This window comes from Octodon degus, unplaced genomic scaffold (assembly GCF_000260255.1).
Source record: "Octodon degus isolate 3935 unplaced genomic scaffold, OctDeg1.0 scaffold00342, whole genome shotgun sequence".
Classification (NCBI taxonomy): Eukaryota; Metazoa; Chordata; class Mammalia; order Rodentia; family Octodontidae; genus Octodon; species Octodon degus.
The window spans coordinates 786,980-788,293 of record NW_004524918.1 but is presented as its reverse complement, the minus strand read 5'-3'; positions in this window follow the sequence as shown (position 1 = coordinate 788,293).

The window sequence follows — 1,314 nt, the reverse complement described above, 5'->3', positions numbered from 1 at the left end:
AAAACAAAAATTTGTTTAAAAAAAAAAAAAGGCTATATGATTGACCCATGAGATTATAGGTAGAGTTCCTTGGGTCATCTTGATCCAATGGGGAAGTCATGTAACAAGTGTACATGGAAGGAACAAAGATCTTCTCAGGAGGGGATGTGTCTGAGAGTCCAGTTCATCCATGAAATGACTGCTGTCTATCCAGACTTAATTGGACTAGGTGTATCACTTACCTTATCCTTTGGGGAGGCAAGTAGCCTGATCACTCTGTCCCTATCTTGAGGCTTGGCCTGCAACAGATGTACCACCAGCCACAGTTATTTGCACTGACTCTCTTGAGGATCCAGACCTGTCTGACTGGCTATAATACTTGTACCTGGGGCTGGTGAGATGGCTCAGTGGTCTAAAGCACCTACTTGAAACAAGCTTGGCAAAGCACAGGGACTGCGGTTCGATCCCCCAGCACCACATGCCAGCCAGCCCCGCCCTCTGGTGGGCTGAGCTGGCCACACACACACACACAATAAATAAATGTAATAAAAAAAGAGTTGTTTAAAAAAAAATACTTGAACCTAATTTAGCTGTCTATAATAGTAGTACCCTTTTTTAATCCTGCCGGCATAGACCTTCCCTGAGCACATCTTCCCATGATTTTTTTTTTTTTTTTTTTGGCAGGACTGGGGAGTGAGCTCAGGCCCTTGTGCTTGCCAGGGAAGCACTTATTCCACTATGCCATCTCCCCAGCCCCTCTTCCCATGATTTGCAATAACTATAGCTGCTTTTCATTCACCATTAGATGTATGCTTTTGCGCTTCCGTGACGGCTGTACACAAGGGCCTGAAATCTGTCTGCCAGATCCACCCCAAGGTAACAACACCCTCACACTCCCTCTCTCCCTCCACAGGCCTAACAACAAAGAGCCCATTCCCTGCAGGTGAGCACAAGAATCTGTGGAGTTGATAACACGACCAGTTTCACTAGATCACCTCAAGAGGAACTCCTGGCCTACAGCTATCTTGTCCTCAAAGATAAAAAAAAAAATAGGTAGGGTCAGCCAGGTCATCTAGGCAGCACAAGATTAAGGTGAAGTAACAAAAATATTGTAATCTGAAAATATGTTTAAAACACATGACCTAGGGCCGGCCAAATAGCTCAGCAGATTAAAGTGCCTGCAAGCAAGCATAGGGGCCAGGGATTTGTTCCCCAGCCCCACCATGCCAGCCCCACCCTGGGGAGCATGCTGAGATGACAATTGAGACTGGGCCTCGTCGTGTATACCTGTGATCCCAGCTCTTGGGAGGCTGTAAACAGGTGGACCACTACAAG